Source organism: Ursus arctos, unplaced genomic scaffold, assembly GCF_023065955.2.
Source record: "Ursus arctos isolate Adak ecotype North America unplaced genomic scaffold, UrsArc2.0 scaffold_13, whole genome shotgun sequence".
Taxonomy (NCBI): Eukaryota; Metazoa; Chordata; class Mammalia; order Carnivora; family Ursidae; genus Ursus; species Ursus arctos.
The window spans coordinates 20912739-20924969 of record NW_026622797.1 but is presented as its reverse complement, the minus strand read 5'-3'; positions in this window follow the sequence as shown (position 1 = coordinate 20924969).

Here is a 12231-nt window from a genome sequence, read left to right as displayed (position 1 = left end):
TGGCTAGTAAACACTGAAAAGTTTAATAAACAGAGAGAGGTTGATTAAGCCAATGAGATGTCACTGCACACCTACCATAATAGCAAACTTTTAAGTTTTATAATGCCAGGTATTGGTGGGGAATTCTAAATTTTGGTGGGAATGTAGTACAAGCACTTTGGAAAACAGTTTGGGGTTATCAGAATTGAAGATATTTATACCCTATGTCCAAGCAGTTCCCCTCCTAGATATATCCCTGAGAGAAGTGGTTCTCAAAGTAGAGTCCTTGGATCAGCAGTATTAGCATCATCTAGGAACATTTAGAAATGCAAATTCTTGAGCCCTACCCCAGGCCTACTGAACCTACTCATCTACTGGGGATGGGCTGTGGGAAGTCACAGTGCCTGGATAGACAAAATCAGACTTGTATATGCCTCCCTGGATGGGACTAATTGAAAAGCAAAGGAGGAGTGCCTGGAACACTGGGCCTCCTTTGAAGTTTCTTGGCTGAAAGCAGCCAGATTCTTACTGCGGCTCAAGGCTCTCATCTAGGGAGTCAATGTTTAAATTTTGAAGAAAAACAGGCACCTGTGGTGGTCACGTATTTCACAGACTCCTTGCCCCCTTGTTTTGTGCTTGTGCTTGGTGTATCCATATGACCCCAATAAAAGTGGAGACAAAGCTTGGCTCGAGGCTTTTGCCACTAGACCGTCTGGTCCGCAGGTCGGTCCTTTCTCCCACTAAGGTGTCTGGAGTAATTTTTTCATTCACTGTCTCAGGGTTTGCTGGCCAAACCCAACAATGGGGTCCAGCCATCAATGTTTTAACAAGCCCTCTAGCTGAGTCTGATGCATTGTGTGCATGTATATATAGCAATACATCAACAAGGGAGTTCACAGCAGCATTATTCGTAATAGATCCCTAAAAGGAAACAGGCTAAATGTCCACTGTTAGTAGACAGGTAAATTCATTTTTAATTTGGGAACAAAGGAAGTATCTTTATAGACGGAGTCAGAAACAAATGGGAGAGCAAAGGCAAGAGTTAAAGGAGAAGATAATTTGATGGAATAAGTTGAAGATCAGATAAAATCTAACTGGGGAGGTTATTTGAGGTGAAAAAGAAACGGAAAGTCTTTCTGAGAGACTAGAGAAGGAATGCAGAAATTTTACTGAGGGTGGGAGAACAGGAGGAATTGATGAAGCTTTCTCATCCATGAGAGCATTTATTTTCTTTATTTGTTAGGAATCAGGGTCCTAGCAGAGAGGAGGGGATGGGCTGGGTGGCATGAGGAGAGTTATGAAGGTTTGAAATATCTCAGGAGCGGACTGGGGTAAGATGTGGAGCAGCCCAGTTCTAACTGCACGTTTGGAACCTGTGACAGTCAGCCTAGGAATGATAAAATTGCACAGAACTGGGGCGCCTGGGTGGCTCCGTCGGTTAAGCCTCTGGCTCTTGATTTCAGCTCCGGTCATGATCTCAGGGTCCTGGGATCGAGCCCTGTGTGGGGCTCTGTGCTCGGTGCAGAGCCTGCTTGCCCTCTCCCTCTGCCCCTTCCCCCACTTGCTTTCTCTCAAATAAATAAAATCTTTTTCAAGAAACTGCACAGAACTGCCTTATACTTGGGTTGTTCTGTTATCTCTCTGGCAATTACATTCTTCATCCAGTCTTTGCGAACTAGTTATTTCAAGTAACTGCTTCTGTTGAAGAAGCAAGCTGCATCTCAAATACTTTTTTTTTTTTCAGAGAGGGACAAGGTGGGAGGGCAGAGGGAGAGAGAGAACCTTAAGCAAGCTCCACACCCAGCATGAGCCTGATGCAGGGCCCAATCTCACAACACTGAGATCATGACCTGAGCGGAAGTCAAGAGTCAGATGCTTAACTGACTGAGCCACCCAGCTGCCCCTCAAGCACTCTTAATACAGTGTTACATTCTGTAATGGCTGCTCAATAAAAAAATTAAATCAGTGATGGAGGGTTAACAAATGGTGGTAGTTAGCATAGCAATTTAAGGCAGGAAGAAAAAGTTCAGCTTTGGCTGATCCCATAAGAGGTGATGGAGCTCAGACTGGCCATAGAGCTCATCTCACCTTGAAGCAGGAGTGTCCACAGTGAGTATCTCCAGGTCAGTCAGTTATTGGAATAGGCTATCCAACCTAGGGGAGCTAATGTCCCAGACAAGGGGACTTCTGCTTGGCCAAGGTCAGTTCTCTAGAAAAGGAGGCATTTGTGGGCCTTTAGAATTCAAAATTACCAGCAGCCTAGAGATTAGTGCATTAAGCTGGTTAAGGATATCTGGACAAAACCAGCATCCGCTACAGTGCACCACTGGTACCCACTTAGCTCTACTTCCTTCTCACCAGGTTTTTGGTTGATCACAATTTCTGGGAAAACTAACAGCAGAAAGATTAGTGGATCAAATGTCGCTTCTCACTGTTGCAGTGGACCCCAAGTTTGTAACTGATGTTTGTCATCTCCCTTCATCACCACCCACTCCAGATTCCCCTCCCCTCCTGTTATCACCTAGATTGGTCCAGGTGGCTTCCCTGGTAGGCTGAGGCAGACTCTCATCTCATACAGGTTACCTATAGGATACCCTACTATTATTGGGCTGTGGGTACTGTACTTCCAGGTATAAGAAAACCAAGGGACACACTAGTAGATGACGTGAGTGTCAAATATATCTGCTTCTTATGATGATAAGAGTCAAGTAACCCCAACAATATGGTAACTCCTTTCTTTGCTGGCTCATTTACAGCAGCCATAGCTTTAAGTTTAGTGGTTTTCTTACTATGTTCTTTGGTGGAAACATCCCCTTCTGGGAACCGAGACCTTTAGACCCACAGAGCCTAAACTTGTGAGAACAAGAAATATAATTTCCCCCCAAAGAGTCACAGGAAGTAATGGTGGGACCATTCTGGCTTTTATTCGTTGGTTTCCAGACCCACATATTCTACTGAATGGGGACACAGCCATATAGTGGTTGATGGCTTAAGATATACTCTGCATCCTGAAGAATAGTGCCCTGTCCCTTGCAGGATATCACCAAGCTTGTGCCTTGGCTGTACCTTCAAGATGCTATTGCACTGTTCTTTTAGGCTGGCAGTTTCTGGATGGTGCATATATATGATCTATAATCGTATACCTAGTGCCATACTTCCTTTACTACAAAGAAGGTCCCTTGGTCTAAAGATGATGTTAGGTGTGACCCGATGTCAGGATATCATGTGCTTTATGAACCGTCACATAGTGGTGATAGCTGAGGCACAACAGGCAGGAAAGGCAAATCCATATCTGGAATAAGTGTCAATCCCATTCAAGATAAAAAGGTGAGGGGGGACCTGTAATATGTAATCCATTTAGAGACCCAAAGGGAAGTTCTATGGAAATTCCATATGGCCTGGATCCCTTTGGACCATCATGGCAAAGAATTAATAGAGAATTAATATAACATTGGGGCAAGACCATGACTGTATGCTATTATCCAACCTGTATGATGGCAAACTGTTTCTGATCCTCATTCTGATATAAGATAAATAGATATAGACCATGTATCTGCAAACCATACACCAGAGGCTGTAGGAATCTGTTATAGTAAATACGCTACATCTAATATAGCAGGTGCCAATGAGGCTACTACTTGGATAAGTTTGTAGTAGCTCAATGTCATGCTCTTTTATTCACCTGTTAAGCCAGAATGGTGAATTAAATGGGGGATGTAGTGAGACCCATCACCCCTACATCCTAAATTCTGCCATTCCTCTCCTGAGATGAAAACTGTTTTTGATTTACAGTCTTGGATGAGAGTTGAGAGTATATTTTCAGGGACTTCTACTTGTCCGTCTTACTACAACTTTCCGTATTCTACAAATCAAGGAACTAATATGAAGGTTCCTAGCTATAATTTATTGTTACTCTTCCCCCCACAATTCTCAAACTACAGATTGTGCACTAGCTGGTGTAGCTCTTTCCCTTTTAGCCCATCAAACTCACTACATGCGAAGTCTGAGCAATCTCATCTCTATAGCATGCGAGGAGCTACCAGTTCTCTACCTGCTAGTAGTGACTGCCAGCTGACCAGTGAGTGATTCAACTCCAGAGCCACACTCAAGAATCTATGTCTTAGGATGACTTTCAGGACGAGTTATCTTAGGTTGAAATTCCAAATAGCAGAACTTGAGGAAAAACAAAAAGTATATTTGCAGTTGTTGTTCCTGGTAGTTTCCTTTTTAAAAATAAAGATTTAATTCATTTATTTATTTGAGACAGAGAGAGCAGGTGTTCATGTGCACACATGTGAGCAGGTGAGGGGCAGAGGGGGAGGGAAAGGGACAAGCAGACTCTGAGCTAAGCAGGAACCTGACCTCACCACCCTGAGATCATGACCTGAGTTGAAACCAAGAGTCAGACGCTTAACCCACTGAGCCACTGAGGCACCCCAGCAGTTTTCTTTTTATTTTTTAATTTGTAATAATTATTGTTGTTATTATTATTAATTTTTAAAATTCTAGTAAGGTGAACATACAGTGTTATATTAATCTCAGGTATACAATATAGTGACTCAACAATTCATTACTAAGTGCTCATCACAAAAAGTGTACTCTTAATCCCCTTCACCTATTTCACTTCTCCCCCCACCCACCCGCCCTCTGGTAACCACCAATTTGTTCTCTATATTTAAGAGTGTGATTTTTTGTTTGTTTCTTTTCTTTTCTTTGTTTATTTCTTAAATTCCACATATGAGGGAAATCATATGGTCTTTGTCTTTCACTGACTGACTTATTCTACTTAGCAGTATACCCTTTAGATCCATCCATGTTGTTGCAATGGCAAGATTTCATTCTTTTTATGGCTGAGTAATATTCCGTTGTGTATATATACCACATCTTTATTCATTCATCTATTGATAGACACTTGGGGTGATTTCATGGTTTGGTTATTGTAAATAATGCTGCAATAAACATAGGGATGCATATATTTTTTCAAATTAGTGTTTTCATATTCTTTGGATAATTACCCAGTCGTGGAATTACTGGATCACATGATACTTCTATTTTTAACTTTTTGAGGAGATGCCATACTATTTTCCAAAGTGGCTGCACCAATTTGCATTGCCACCAAAAGTGCACAAGAGTTTCTTTCTCCACATCCTTGCCAACGCTTGTTTATGTTTTTGAGTTTAGCCATTCTGACAAGGGTGAAGTGTTATCTATACATTGCAGTTTTAATTTGCATTTCCCTGATGATTAGTGATGTTGAGCATCTTTTCATGTTTCTGTATGTCTTCTGCACATTTTAATTGGATTACTTGTTTTTTTGGGTGTTGAGTTATATAAGTTCTTTATATATTATGAATATTAACCAGAATATTCTAGATATTAACCCTTATTAGATATATCATTTACAAATATCTTTTCCCATTCAATAGGTTATTTTTTGTTTTGTTGATTATTTCTTTCACTTTTCAGAATCTTTTAATTTTGATGTAGTTCCAGTTGTTTATTTTTGCTTTTCTTTCCCTTGCCTTAGGAGACATATCTACAAAAATGTTGCTACTGCTGATGTCAGAGAAATTATTTCCTGTGCTCTCTTCTAGGATTTTTATGGTTTCAGGTCTCACATTTAGGAATTTAATCCATTTGGAGTTTATTTTTGTGCATGGTGTAAGCAAGTGGTCCAGTTTCATTCTTTAGCATGTGGCTGTCCAGTTTTCCGAACACCATTTGTTGAAGAGACTGTCTTTTTCCCATTGGATATTCTTTCCTGCTTTGTCAAAGATTAATTGACCCATATAATTGTGGGTTTATTTCTGGGTTTTCTATTCTGTTATATTTATCTATGTGTCTATTTTTGTGCCAGTACCATACTGTTTTGATTACTACAGTTTTGTAGTATATCTTGAAATCTGGGATTGTGATACCTCCAGCTTTGCTTTTCTTTTTCAAGATTGCTTTGGCTTATCAGGGTCTTTTGTTGTTCCATACAAATTTTAGGATTATTTGATCTACTTCCATGAAAAATGCTGGTGGTATTTTTGATAGGGATTTCTTTAAATGGGTAGATTGCTTTGGGTACAATGGACTTTCTAACAATATTCATTCTCCCAGTCCATGAGCACAAAATATCTTTCCATTTGTTTGTGCTATCTTCAATTTCTTTCATCAATGTTTTATAGTTTCCAGAGTATAAGTCTTTTACCTCCTTGGTTAAATTTATTTCTGGGTATCTTATTATTTCTGTTGCAATTGCAAATGGTATTGTTTTCTTAATTTCTCTTTCTGCTACATCATTATTAGTGTATAGAAATCCAGAAAACTGCTGTATATTGATTTTGTATCCTTGACCTTACTGAGTTCATTCATCAGTTCTAGTAGTTTCTTGGTGAAGTCTTTAGAATTTTCTGTATATAATATTATGTCATCTGCAAAAAGTGAGAGTTTTACTTCTTGCTTACCAGTTTGGATGCTTGTCTTTTTCTGGTCTGATTGCTGTGGCGAGGACTTCCAGTACTATGTTGAATAAAAAAAGTGAGAGTAGACATCCTTGCTTGTTCCTCATCTTAGGGGGAAAGCTCACAATTTTTTCTTATTGAATATGATGCTGTGGGTTATTCATAAAAGGCCTTAATTATGTTGAGATATGTTCCCTCTAAGCCTACATTGTTGAGGGTTTTTAGGATGTTGTACTTTGTCAAATCTTTTTCTGCATTTATTGAAATGATCATATGATCTTTTCTCTTGTCAATGTATTATGTTGATTGATTGTGAATATTGAACCACCTTGCTTCCCAGGAATAATTCCACTTGATTGTGGTGAATAATTTTTTTAATGTATTGTTGGACTTGGTTTGCTAATATTTTGTTGAGGATATTTGCATCTATGTTCATCAGAGATACTGGCCTGTAGTTCTCTCTCTTTCTCTTTTTTTGGTAGTTTTTATCTGGTTTTGATATCAGGGTAATGTTGGCCTCATACAATGAATTTGGAAGCTTTCCTTCCTCTTCTATTTTTGCACAGTTTGAAAAGAATAGGTATTAGTTCTTTTTTAAATGTTTGGTGGAATTCATCTGTGAGGCCATCTGGTCTTGGACTTTTGTTCATTGGGAGGTTTTTGATTATTGATTCAATTTCATTGTTGGTAATTGGCCTGCTCAAATTTTTCTATTTCTTCCTGATTCCATTTTGGGAAGTTATATGCTTCTGGGAATTTATCCATTTCTTCCAGGTTGTCCAATTTGTTGGTACATAATTTTTCATAATATACTCTTATAATCCTTTGTATTTCTCTGGTATTGGTTGTTATGTCTCCTCTTTCATTTCTGATTTTGATTATTTGAGTCCTCTCTCTACAAAAGAATATTTTATTCTAACGTGTTGGAAATGAGGAGCATAGCTTAGAAACTCATCTAAGCAAGTCTTGCACATGAATGAGGGTGGGGAGTGGGACAATTCCTTCCCACTTCACAGCAGAACATCAACAGCTTTTTCATCTTGAGGGCTTCACTGTCTCCACAGTGGTACACACAGCTATGCTGGGAAGACCTGTCAGTAGATAGCACTGTGATTCTGCAGGATGGTGGCAGCAAGTAACAGGTGCAGGCATTCATGAGTATATGTGTGAACCCTCTGGGAATTCTCAAGCATTTTCTAGAATCACCTACTCAGTGTCAGGCTGATAGATCCTTGGTTACAGCTCTAGTATACTATGAACACTCAGCAATGTACAGACACCTAGCAGATTCTCAATCCATTTTTCTACTCATCCCTCCCCAATTCAGTGATTTGACTGCTGCCTTTCTGTCACCAAGGAGGCAACCCTGAATACACATTTTAATTACTGTCAGTTTGAGGAACACTTGCTTCCTGACACACCCTCCCATATTCTCGCAATTAATGACAGTATCTGTGAAAATCTGTTACTTTTTATTAAATTTCAAAATGGCAACAATTTTCAAAGTGGGTGGAGCAATCAACCTAGAAAATCTAGTATTCAAAACTAGCTTTTGCAAAAAGATACTGTTTTGTTGTTCTTGTTGTTATGCTTTGTTTTGTACCTAAATGATTCCATGAGTCACTGCCTGAATATTTGTCTTTTCTTTTGTTTTCCTTGCACTAGAAAGTTAACTGACTTTCCTTGTATTAAAAAACAACTCAAAATTGGATAGAGTTAGAACTGAAAATATTAACCTTATAGTTTATTTTCATTCCATCCATACACTTCCCTAAGCCTTCTTCTAGCTCAGGATTCAGCTGGAGTGATATGTCATCCTGAGCTCTGATTGGTGCCTCAACTCTTCCCATACAAATTAGGGTTAATACAAAGTGCATTAAATAGTTTTAATACGATCAGAAACAAGAACTATGGACACAAAAAGAGGTCAGAGAGGGTACAGATGAGGGATAGATAATATAAAAGGAGACAAATTATATAAAAATTACAAAAAGGTTAATATGAAATCCAATTTTTCAGGAAGAGGTGTCCTTATAAGGCCAATATGGGGTTGATTTTCAAATAATTTATTAATTTTAATTGGGAGTTTATTGTTTATTTCAAATTCTATAGCTGTATCTTCCTGTCTGAATCTAATACACAGACAGCTAATTGAGAAACTGAGAGAAATTGGCCAACATGGACAAAAGATTAATAATAAATAGGTCTTGTCATATTTAGCATAAACAATTTAATGTTGAAATTACTTTCACTTCTACCTGCTGTCAAAAGACAATTAGCAGCAATCAAACTGTAATTTTCTTTTTTTATTATTTCTGAAGAAGCCTGAGAGTTAAAATAGAAAGTAAAGTAACACGAGTGACACACTAAATGACCTAGCAAGTGTTTGGCTGAGATAAGTTATAACACTTCTGCTAAAAATTGAAAAACTGTCACTTCCTTGTTAAAGCTGAAAATAGCTCTTACAAGTTGTTCTTTCTGATGCAAATCCATATTAAGCTTTGTATATTAACACAAATGACTCAAAACAATTCCACGTAAGTACGTATAGACTTAGAGAGAATTATGTAATAAATAATACTAGATTGTTGATAATAAATAATACTAGATTGTTGATAAAGCATTTAATCCAGTTTAAATGAGTATTTTATCAAAAGAGACCTGACTTTGAGATTTTTCTTTCCTTCTATAAATTTAGTGGTTACATACCAATTCCATTTAATAAATATGTGTTGTGCAGCTATTAGGTAAAAATTCAAAGACTAGGTGCTCCCAGGACTGCAAAGGTGAGTAATATGTAGTGAATACTGTGTAATTTACAATATAATCATGGTTATGAATATGAAAATGTATAACTTATTAGAATGGAAGGCAGCATGAATACAGTGGCCATTCTGAGAACAGGTAAGTTATTTTTAATAGAAGTGATGAAAAATGAGTTTATAAAAGTAATATCATTTGGGATAGAATTAGAATTCTGTGCAGTGTTTCAAAAGCTAGTGATGGGCTTTTGGGGAGCTCATTCTGGTGGAGGGTCTTGTCATGATCAAAGTTATGGAGAACTGAAAGCTCATGGTATATTCATGGAATGGCTAGTTGAGAGGATAAAGAAGGGTAGGAAAGAAGAGGGAGATGAAATTGAAATGGTATTATGGAGGATCTTAATATCATGTTAAGTAAAAGGGTTTGGACTTAATCTACAAATAGTAGGGACCCAGTGAAGATTATGGAACAAGAGAGTAATGTAATTAAACCTTTACTTTGAATTCATGACTAATGACAGCGACCTAGGAGACTTTGAAAGTGCAGGCAGATTAGTTAGGCCAATATAACACAGGTGGAAGAGGAGGTCACATTTGGGAGAGCCTTGAAATGTTAGGTACCGTGACAAGGACAGTTTTTTGTCTTCCAATATCCATTTTCTCCATCTTCCTTTGAACAAAGATTAATTCTTGCCTCCCTTGCAGTCAGATGGGACCATGTATCTAAGGTCTGGCCAATGGATGAAGAGGAAACTGTGCAATTTCTGTGGGATTATATCAAAGGAAGAAGTTTCCTCTTTATCTTTTCTCCTTTCTGATTGTTAGAATATAGTGCTATAGACTAAATGCTTGTGTTCTCCCAAATCCCTATGTTAAATCCTAATTCTTTTTTTTTTTTTCTTTGACAGAGAGAGAGTGTACAAGCACAAGAGGGGGTGGGGCAGAGGGAGAAGGAGTGAGAGAATCCCAAGCAGGCTCCCCGCTGAATAAAGAGACAAACATGGGGGCTGGATCCCAGCATGGGGGCTGGATCCCACCACCCGAGATCACAACCAGAGTAGAAATCAAGAGTCAAACTCTTAACCCATTGAACCACCCAGGAGCCCCCTAATTCTTCATTTTGGTGAAATATTTTGTTCCTGTCTTTGCCTGTTTTATAACTGGATTGTTTACCATTGAGTTTTGAGAATTCTTTATATATTGTAGATATAAAGCCTTCGTGGCTTGCAAATCCTGCATTCTCTTTACAAGGTCTTTCACAACAAAAAAGATTTTAATTTTGGTAAATTAGTAATTTCTTCTTTTATGGATCATACTTTGGCTCTTGTCTAAGAACTCCTTGCCTAGCCCTGTCCCAAAGAATTAAAAACAAAAAACAAAAACGAAAACAACAAAAAAAGAGCACACATCAACCTGTTGAAGTTAGTGATATAGAGAAAAATCTTAAAAGTAACTAAGAAAAAAGTTATGTCAAATATAGTCTTTGTAGTGCTGGAAGGGAAGGTACAAAAAGAATAATTAACATTTTAATTTCATATATCTATTTATCTGTCTATCCATACACACACACACACACACACACACACACACACACACGGGGAGGTGTCCTTACACAGCTGAATGTGCAGACTATGTAAGGCTGATACCTGAGTTTGAAGAGCAGAGCACAGGTGGACAGGAAAGCAAGATGGATGTAAAGTGGGGAAACCAAGAAGCTTACAAGGACAGACTGAAACCCTTGTCAGTTCTCATCACCCCAGACCTTGATGGTATCAGTGTCCTGCAGAACCTGGGGCCCCTCAGGATGGAGCTAATCACACACACCTGGCCTAGGAGTCAGACAAGGTAAAGGAGGATCCTGGGGGAGGTGGCGCAGTCAGAAGCCTGGCTGCTGCTTTGTACCAGTGAGGTCATCCAGCAGATAAACCATAAAAGTGAGCTGCAAAAATTTCTCCCAAATCTCATGCAAGACTCTTTCCTGTGGCCCTTCCTACACAGAAACATACAGGCAGGGGAATTCTGGGAAGTATAATTAAGCCTTGCTACCACACGTGATGTTTTGGTTTATTTTAGAAAAAGTTTAATAAAGTGAACATAATGATAAAGATACCTGAAAAACATTTGGAGGAAGGAGTGTGCTTGTTTGGTAGATTGAGATCTAGTTTACTGTGGGATCCATACCCCAGAAGGTTCATAAACTTTGCTTAACGGAAAATATATCTGGCTTGGCCCCAATAGAAAACAAGTTCTTTTTAGGTGAGATTTTGATGAGAATCTGTTAAATTTACTTAAATGAAAAGAACCAAGAAGGAAAACGGAGGTCTCTAGAAGAGCACTGGCAGGAAGACTTTCCTTCTCTAAAATAAATAAATAAAAATTTAAAAACACCCCCAAAAAGAAAAACCCTAACCCAGTCTCATCCTTTGGGTCTCCTGGTAAAGCCTCCTAGGACTCAGAGCAGCAGATAGAATGGCTCAAAATGGATCTGGGACACAGACCGAGAACAGCTAGCTCAGTGAATGATATCTAACTCAGCCAAACTTCCTAACATTTACCAAAGAGCCTGAAATAGTTATGATGATAAATAATCTGGTGTAGGGTTTACATTTTTTTGTGAAACTGTTCTTTTCCACTGGTGTTAAAACATATTCATCATCATCTTGACAAATGCCATTAATTTTCATTTTTCCTCAAATGGAACATTGCCCTATAAATTATTTTCATAGCAAAGAGTGACTCAACTCTCAATAAAAGTGATTTATGGAAATCTGCCATGTTCTCACTCTGCTACTCATAAATTTTCCGCATGTAGTCAAACTTCTTTAAGTGTCCTGAGTCACAATAACTCATAGCCAGGCACTGAAATGCAATTCAACTATTTGAAAGGTGAACGCAAATAATGGGTTGATATGTCATTCAAGTAATAACATAAGAAAGCAAGCAGCTCAACAAAGTCAAAGCACTCAATGAATGTAGTTCAAAAAGTTGGTGGATTTTAACTCATAAAGTCAATGCCATAACAAAATACTCTCTATTGCACT